The 8,997-nt window shown below is 40.1% G+C and overlaps 1 pseudogene; it reads right to left on the bottom strand.

Annotated features, from left to right (window-relative positions):
- Nucleotides 1-3,376: 3,376 nt before the first annotated feature.
- LOC138013546 (uncharacterized) overlaps nt 3,377-8,997 on the bottom strand; it is a 5,765-nt pseudogene continuing 144 nt past the window's right edge.

Below are 8,997 nucleotides of genomic sequence, written 5' to 3' on the forward strand. Positions count from 1 at the left end.
AGATCGATGTCCAAGCTCACCAAGTGTGATAATGCATTCAAGCCTGACAAACACAACAGCTACATTGAACTGGCCAATGGAGCAAGATCAAACAATGTTGCACTTAAGAGAGGGGATGTAGAAATGATGATCAAGGATTCAACTGGAAATCTGATCCAGGGAACTCTGAAGGATGCTTTGTACATTCCATCATATCCTCAAGATATATTTCTTTGCAAGCCGCAACTGAGAGGGGTGCTAGTGTTACTTTCCTGCCTGATTCTGCTGAGCTTGTTTACAAGGACGGTACTAAGTTTAACATTGAGAAACATGATAGATTATATTATCTAAATAAATGTGATGATAAGGTTGATTCTGATTCTGTTAGCTGTGCACATGATTTGAAAGACTGGCATGAAATTCTGGGACATGGTGACAATGAGGACTTCCTGGAATTAGAACATGTAGTAGATGGCATGAAGCTGAGCCACACCAATACAATTAGACCTAATGATTGTGAGGTTTGTCTACTAGGAGAAATGACACAAATTAGAAATAGGAAACCTAATGCACAAGCGAAAAAACCATTAGAACTAGTCCATACCGACTTTGCTGGACCCGTTGACACAGTCTCTAGAGAAGGTTATAGATACTGTCTAGCATTTACACATGATTTTTCAGAGACAGTGTTTGTATATTTCCTGAAGAATAAGACCCATACTGTACATGTAACTGCCACGGAGATATTTCTAGCGGACTCAGCACCATTTGTTGAGGTCAAATATATACGGTCAGACAACTGTGTGGAATTTACGTCTCAGGAGTTCGAATCCCTTCTGAGAGTAAACAAGATAAGGCATGATGCCTCTGCACCTTATTCTCCTCACCAAAATTGAACGTCCGAGTGTCACTTGAGAACTCCCTTTAAAATGGGTATATGTTTACTTTTACAGAGTGGTCTAGGTAAATGATTTCGGCCATATGCAGCAATGGCAGCTACATACACACGCCATGGGAGCTATAACAATCGTTTAAGGCAAACACCCTTTTTTTTTTTGACAAGGCGTAAACCTAACTTGTCTAACATGAGGATTTTTGGATCCGAGTGCGTTGCTTACACACACAAAAAGCAGAAATTAGACCCGAGGTGTAACAAAGGGATTTTTGTAGGGTATGATAAAGGAAACCCTGCTTACCCAGTGTATTTCCTAGAAACCGGTGAAGTATTGAAGTACACGGTAGTTAAATTCAATGCAAAGGACGTCAGTGAACAGCAAGTTCAAACAGAACCCTTGTCCTGTGAGGACAGAGATCTTATACTCTCACCACAAAACACTGAGGGGGTATTTACATGAGACCGAGACAAACTCAGACCGGCACGAGTTCGTATCGGCCTCCTTTCTTTTTATGCGTTTACATGATACCGACCTGACAGTGAACTCAGACCGATCTGACTTCGTTTCTGTTGCTACACCGAGACGAGAAATTCTTCACGGTACCGGTCTGAGTTCGTATCGGTCTCATATAAATGCCAACAAAACTCAGACCGGGTGCAGAAATTTCAAGCTTGTATGCTGTTAGGTCAGCCATATGAAACATCATTTCATCCGGAAACCAGGCACCAAGCATCTCGTCCCAGTTTCATGTACACGGCTACAAAAATTTCATATCGATACAAGTTCATACCGGTCTGAGTTCGTTCCGGTCTCATGTAAATACCCCCTAATATTAATGAATTTAGTACCCTCTAATACTGACAGTTTAAAAAAGATGCCAATGACCAGGCAGAGCCGATAAGTAATAGTGAAGGAGGGGACATTTTACATAGTTACATACATACCTACATTGTCTTATTTGGTGTCTTATACATCTTTTGAATGATTCTGAATTAAATCGTTGAAGAGCAAGGGTGGAACAATCGGTTAGTGCGCGCTCTTGATGCAACAAGTCCCGAGTTCGATCCCCTGATCTCACATTCACGACTTCTTTCCTTTCAGTACTTTGCCTAAGTAACTTTAAATACCCTTGAAACGGAGCACTGCTGGAAAGAGGGGGTAATACTTCCTGCGAGAATACCCTCCAGAGGGTAAAGGAATTACCGAAGTTAAATAAGGTTGTTGGTAGTTTAATTTACGCTTTGATATGCACTAGGCCAGACATATACTGGGTCGTTACCAGACTGTCTTAGTTCTCGTCTAATCCACTTGAGGAACACTGGACTGCAGCGATGCATGTATTGAGATATCTTAAGGGTACTCTTGACTATGACTAAGCTATGTTATAGGAAGTGTGACGAACGCTTAACTCTCACAGGATACAACGATGCTGACTGGGCTTCATCGTCAGATGATCGATGTAGTACCAATGGGTACCGCTTATATCCTGGAAATCCAGAAAGCAACCTACCGTAGCTCTGTCAACTTACGAGGCAGAGTATATTGCCTCAGCAGCGGCAGCGCAGGAGGGCCCGTACCTTACTCAGTTTATGAATAATATCAGTGAAGTGTGTGTCTGTGAGCCTGACTGTAGTGATTTTGAACATAATCAGGGCACTATCGTTATCATTTTAGTCGCACAATGCAAGATGCCGGTAAAGTAGTGATCAAATATTGGCCCCACTACCGACATGGTAGCTGATGTAATGACTAAACCGACGACAAAGTTTAAGTTTCTTATGTTTAACAGTTATATCTTTGGTTAAGCGTTCACGTTCTATTGCAAGCTTGTAACTATTGGCATTTACAGTAGGCTTATTTAAGTGTACATGCCAATAGATTGTAGTTATTACGGTAGATTTTACCTTTAATTTAGCACTTTGCAATACACATAAATTATTTTGTGAGTTAGATTTAAGTGAGATCAAGCGAGGGTGTTGGAAGTGATCTCAAATTGTTGGGTTGCATGTGTATAATTATATTACCGACGAGAGGTGTGGCGTGCTTTTCATGTTTTCAATAGAAACAATCTATTTCCATCTCAATCATGAGTGTCGATAGATGTCTAACTTGCATTTCAAGGTATTTTTCGGAAAGCTTTACCCAAATTTATCACAACTACAGCTGTGAGACTTGTTATTGTGTAAACTGCTGTCATGCAATTAATACTGAGAATGAGATTTAAAGCTGAAGCTTTAGCCTGTGAACAAGCTCTATCGGGGGATCGACAGACTCTAGCTTCCGGCTCGCAGATTAGAAATATGTCATAACTTGCATGTCTGGTTCTCCAGTGGACAAAGATTTGGACAAGGCAAAGAATGAAGGTCTGTCACTTTTTTTTTAATGATTTGCTTTTTATAACCAAGCTCGTAAGTGTTTTTTTTTTTTTCACTAAATTGGCGGTAAAGCCTGATGTGCAATTACGTTTATCAAAGCTATAAAGGCTTTCAGGTATTAAACCCAAATTATCTAATTCCACCTCAGAGAAATAAAAGCATAAAACAAACTTGTGTAAAGTGCTTTTACCAGCACTTAAAATACTTTCACATAAACAAGCCCGAGAGATATTTTTTCTCCAAATTAAGCGTTTTAGTCTGAGTCAATCTTTTGCAGTGACTGAGGAAAATATGGACGGAGGGGATTCATGCGGAGAGAAGAGCTAAAAACGAGTTCGGATGTTTAAGAATATAGCGTTTTGTAGATCTCTGCAGCAGCTGACACGGAACAAAACTTGCGGATTAAACATATGTGTACTTGGTCTTTGCTGGTGCATTAATCGCCACATTAACGGTACTGTTACTTTCGGCGATTAGTCGCACGCCGAGATATGACAGGAGGCCAGCCACACTGTCATTTAGCGTTTCGTTCTTGAGTTTCAGGAAAGCAGCGGCCTCTGCATCAAAAGCTGCCTTGATGCTGTCTGCCTCAGCATTTGCTTTGGACAGAGTCACTCTTGCTTCCGATTCAGCGCGTTGAATAGTAATCTTCGCCTGCGTAATGGCCTCTTCTCTTTCAGTCCGCGCCTCTACCAACAGTCGCGGGCGCTCGTTTTCCGCTATCTTAATGTTTTCTTTGGCTGCTTCTTTCTGCCTAACAACCTTCTCATATGAATCAGGACGTTTGATATTTTGAACCTGAAAGAAGAAATCCGATTTATCGTTAGAAGGTTATTTTCCAGCGGAATCAAGTGACCCTATTTTCGGCGGATAGGGTCCAATAAACAATCTACGACACTATCGTCTACCTAGACAAACTATGATTTGATTCAAGTTTAACGTTTTACATGGTCATTTCACTATTGGTACAGTGGAATTTCGCGATATAACGAAACCCCGGCGCTACGTAGGGGGGAGGGGGAGGGGAAAGGTCCTTGATTCTTCGCTTATCACGCAGTACAAAGTTGTGCTAGCTGGATCGGCTGTGCTTGACCATTAGAAGCATGGTCATTTTTGTCGAGTCTTCGAATGAAATTAAAGACGATGAGGACTGTACAGCCATGGATTAATGAATGGGTGCGCATGGATCGTTTGCGAAAGCATATTAAATTGTTTTCAATACTTCTCTCAAGTTTAATTTTGAGAATACTCTCTATTTTCTTATATCCTTTGATTACCTGCAGATCCGTTACATCTGCCCATAAAGAGTTAAACCTCCGTCCGAGAATCGTGCGAACAAGGTCTTGAAACGAAGCTCGTTGTGACTGGAACTGAGTGGTGTTAAATGCACTGCAAGCGTCGTGGATTGCAGACTCACCAACACTACTGAAATTACCAATACATAATAAAGATGACGTCAAGCGCTTGCTAACATTGCTCTTGTTTATCAGTGAATGGACAGTAAAAACTTGCCCGAAAAGTGCATTCACCGTTCTCCAAATACAAACCCCTTTCTTGGAGATTCAGAACTTATTCTTTTCATTGCTTATGTCCGTAAGCCTCGAATTACACACTTCTTTAATTAAGACCCGTGGAATACACAGTCGAACCTCCCTTTGCGACCACCTCTCGTAAGCGACCAGTTTTCCAAACTACCGAACGTTTTCCTCTAATCGTGGTTGACCAACAGTGTAAATGTGTTTCGTGAGATGATGTTTTTTGCTGTTTGATTATCAAATCACTATTTTTGAAACCTTTCGTAAGCGACCGCGACCACTTGAGATCTGATCTTTTTCATTTGCTCGTTAAATTTCATCTTATGACTTACCAATGCACAATCGGGGAATCGTTTTACCACCTACTAGCTCAGGCAATGATCTAATCATAATATGGTCATGTCCCACTCCCGTTTCCTGGAGGGTTAAGACAACACCAACTTTACCAAGAAAACACTTAATTAATTAGCTATAATGAGACTTCTCCAAATCGCCGTCGTCAATTAACGAGGGGCAAACCATTATTGAAATATTACAAGTAACGTTACTTGACGTTTCGATGTGTCCAACATCATTATCAAGAATGAAAGTTCGTAAAGTGTCAAAATTCTCGTGGCATACCGACATATTTCTTGTTAAGTGTTTAACAAGCAACCGACCGTCCGAAACCATTGTAGATTTTGGCAATGACCCTAGATCTAGAGATTCCTTGGATACAGTAATTTTGGGATAGTCTAAATATCAACCAACCAACCAATCAATCAGTCAATCAATCAATGAATTAATCAATCAATCAAGTCTTTACTATTGATACAGAAATATTAGATAGATTTAGCTTTGCGTTTACGGCAGACGGCAAACGTAAAACTGAAATTTGCGTTTTGCCAAAAATCAAAGAAACTGGTCTGATTTTAGCTCCTTTTTTTTTTTTGCCCGTTATCTACAAATGTCGCGCAACTTCTAAAACGAGAAAGAAAATTTACAAGATAATTTTCATGCCTTTATGACAAGCAACAGCCTGCCGTTTGACGTTTCCCGTTTCACGGAAACGCGATGCTAAATTACCGCGTACAAACGCGCAAGAATTACAAAATATACCAGAAAAGGTCCAAAACTATCTAAAGTTTAAGGAAAAAAAACTGAGGAGAAAAATGCGTTCGAGAACCGCCATAAAGCCTATAAAACAAAAATACTTAACCCTAGAAGAGTTAAAAAACCCGTAATGATTTTGCACTTACATCAACACTTTCAAGTAGTCCTCCTTATCCTTAAACTGGAGAATTATCTCTCGCAGTTGAGCCGGTCTCGCGCGATTTCGATGCCTTCCTTGTTAAGACACTCGACATCAGCATAACTAATACTCTGGAAAACACTTGGAAAGATAATAAAGTGGTATCCAGGGGGGCCGGGGTGGAGACCCTCTCTCTTCACTTCGGTAGCAAGCTTCTTCTGATGAATATTGTACGCTATCCCCACTGCAAAATAAAAAAGATTCAACTCAGTTTTCAAATATTACGTATTCATTGAAAGCCATCAGCTGGAGGTCCTGCAGAATAAAGGCTGCCCACCCACGTCGACTTCTCCGCAGCTAAGGCTCTTAACAAACTCGGGGTGCATTCCTTGGAAGTCTTCTTCTTATTTCTATTCGATTTTAGCAGTATCCCGGCAACTGAGTGGAATAGGGTTTTCCTAAAAAATGAGTATTCGGAAAACCTAATACTTTTCGCGCGAGTGGCCTGAGAACAAGAGCACGGAATAGTCTGGAACCGCCTTGAGAATCCACGCACGATTTTTCCGAGAATGCATATTCCAAATATTCCGAGTAATCAATGTGCTGCTCATTTCCTTTATACTGGTACGGGAAGCACTGTGATCAGACCACTACTCCGATAATACTGAAAAAGGAATGGGTCCAAAAAGAATATACTTTAACGGAATATTCCTTGTATTCCCATTGTGAAATCGGTGAAAATAAACTTTGCATTGTCAAAGAAGCGGCAAAAGCAGAAACAAAATTCAACTAAAAGGCATGCTGACAATTTTTCTGCTCTCACTTAGTCTGAAACACGCGCCACTTAATTACATATCATTCAACAAGTAACGTACCTATCGTTATGCGCTTCGTCCTTCAAAAGCTTTTTCATGAGGTGAATCAAAGTTGCTCAGTATTTTCAGGTTGCTTTCGAGCAACAAAACACAGAACGACTGAACTCACTTAAGTCAATGTCGATAAAATGTCGAGGTGTAATGGGAACGTTTGCCTTTTTAAAATATAATAATTGAATTTCCATTCATATAAATAGGTATATAACGTCGCTATTTATATCAATTGTAAAGAAAACGACAAAACTTTGAAACTTCTGTCATCTTCAGTTGATTAATGTACAAAGCGTTGCGTTGAATTTATAAGTCGGAAAAAGTGCTAATTTTGCCAGTAACAACGGAATGTACATAAAACGTGACAATGTGAGAATTAAAAGAATAGTTTTAGATCTACGTGATGCAGTTGTTGATTAAGAGAAGGTTGTTCTCTTTGAATATGAAAAGCTTCTTTTATCTTGAGTTGAAAAGTCGTAGAGGCGTGATCTAAAATATGGAAACATTCCCCTGAAGACAGGGCGCGACATTGTTCGGAATTCTGTAGGTGTTTGAAAACGTGAGAGGCCCTATCACTGACTAAGTGCTCACGCACGCGTGTGGAAAAATGCGTGAGCACTTAGTGATAGGGCCTCTCACATTTTCAAACACCTACAGAATTCCGAACAATGTCGCGCCCTGTCTTCAGGGTTTCCATATTTTAGATCACGCCTCTACGACTTTTCAACTCAAGATAATAGAAGCTTTTCATATTCAAAGAGAACAACCTTCTCTTAATCAACAACTGCATCACGTAAATCTAAAGTTCTCACATTGTCACGTTTTATGTACATTAAGTTGTTACTGGCAAAATTAGCACTTTTTCCGACTTATAAATTTAACGCAACGCTTTGTACATTAATCAACTGAAGATGACAGAAGTTTCTGCCGAAACATGTCTTGTAATTTCAAAAGTTTTGTCGTTTTCTTTAAATTTTTGACTTGCCTGCTGATATCAAGATATCAATTGTAAAGTTCACAAAATTTTCCAAGTGACGTGACGTCGGCTTAAGTGACATTGAAACAAACAAAAAGCTCGAGTCGACGTCTTCGAATTCATACCCAGGATTCCAGAGGTTATTTTCTCGCCATGAAAAGAGCGAGTCACGAAGCGGCGAGAAAAACCTCTGGTACAGGCTGTTAACCTTTCTGAACATACCGCCCCAATCACGTTGCGCTTTCCACTTCCAGAGTCAACTTTTGACCCTGGAGATTTCATTGGTCGATCGACAAACCGTTTTTTATGTAGGGATTGCCATTGGTTAAGTCGAGGGGGACGATCAAACCGGTTTTTCACTGGTGCAATACAACATTCCAAGTTTTTGGTATATTTCATTGAACAGTTTCGATTTTACTTTTTTGTTACGTGACAGTGACAACGATTTATTCACTCCACCGTGAGAATTTCCCAGTAGAGTGACCGGTAAACATTGCGCAAATGTTTGTATCACGTGGATAAAACCGGTTTACTCTGGAAGTCAATAAGCCAAATAAGTTGGTTTGCATGGAAGTGAGGTTTTTAACGGCGGGCCTGTACCAGAGGTTTTTCTCGCAGCTTCGTGACTCGCTCTTTTCATAGCGAGAAAATAACCTCTGGAACCCAGGGTATCGAATTCATGGAAGTTAGAAAATAGATACCGTTTGTTTGTTAAATATATTCAGTTAAATGAAGGACATGGGTGTAATAATTTCTCAAACATGAACACCCTGCGTTTGGCTTTTTCTACATCTGTTGCCGTGTACTATGATGAACAACATGAATGTTTCAAACTGCACTTACATATCGTGACACTCAGGATATAATAAAAAATGCAACTGTGAAACACAAACACGGCAGCCTGTTTTTACAATTTATGCTATGAAGGAAGTTTAGTTGAACCTCAGTTTTTGAAAAATAGGACTCAACCTAGATAAAAGTGAAGTAGGCCGTTGGAAAATTCACAGCCATTTGCCCATCAATCATGCGCATGCAAAGTTGCTTCATCAGGTGTAAGGCAATTTACCTTCCTCTGTGCTAAGCTTCCTTAGAGATGTTCCTACCATTGCACCGATAAATACAATTATGGCTGCCAAACC

Source organism: Montipora capricornis, chromosome 8, assembly GCF_036669925.1.
Source record: "Montipora capricornis isolate CH-2021 chromosome 8, ASM3666992v2, whole genome shotgun sequence".
NCBI classification, from domain to species: Eukaryota; Metazoa; Cnidaria; class Anthozoa; order Scleractinia; family Acroporidae; genus Montipora; species Montipora capricornis.